The sequence below is a fragment of the Phalacrocorax aristotelis genome, chromosome 3 (genome assembly GCF_949628215.1).
Source record: "Phalacrocorax aristotelis chromosome 3, bGulAri2.1, whole genome shotgun sequence".
NCBI classification, from domain to species: Eukaryota; Metazoa; Chordata; class Aves; order Suliformes; family Phalacrocoracidae; genus Phalacrocorax; species Phalacrocorax aristotelis.
In genome coordinates this window covers 110,080,803-110,081,057 of record NC_134278.1, presented here as the reverse complement: position 1 = coordinate 110,081,057, position 255 = coordinate 110,080,803, and positions in this window count along the sequence as shown.

Sequence of the window (255 nt, the reverse complement as noted above, 5' to 3'; positions counted from 1 at the left end):
ACCCAGAACTCTTAAGCAGTAACCCTGATAAGGCACATACCAATCTTGCGATTCACAGCATGTGACAGGTTGCTACGCCCAGAGCTATCCCCACAGGTCACAACACGGATAGCTCGGCACAGGCAAAAGCAAGACTCAAGAGAGAAAAACCCAAACCTGCTGCCCATTATTAAAATCACACACTCCCCTTTCTTTTTTCTTTTAATTGTTTAAAGGACAGGGACTTTTCCTTTCTCCTTTCCCCCTCCCCCCTTT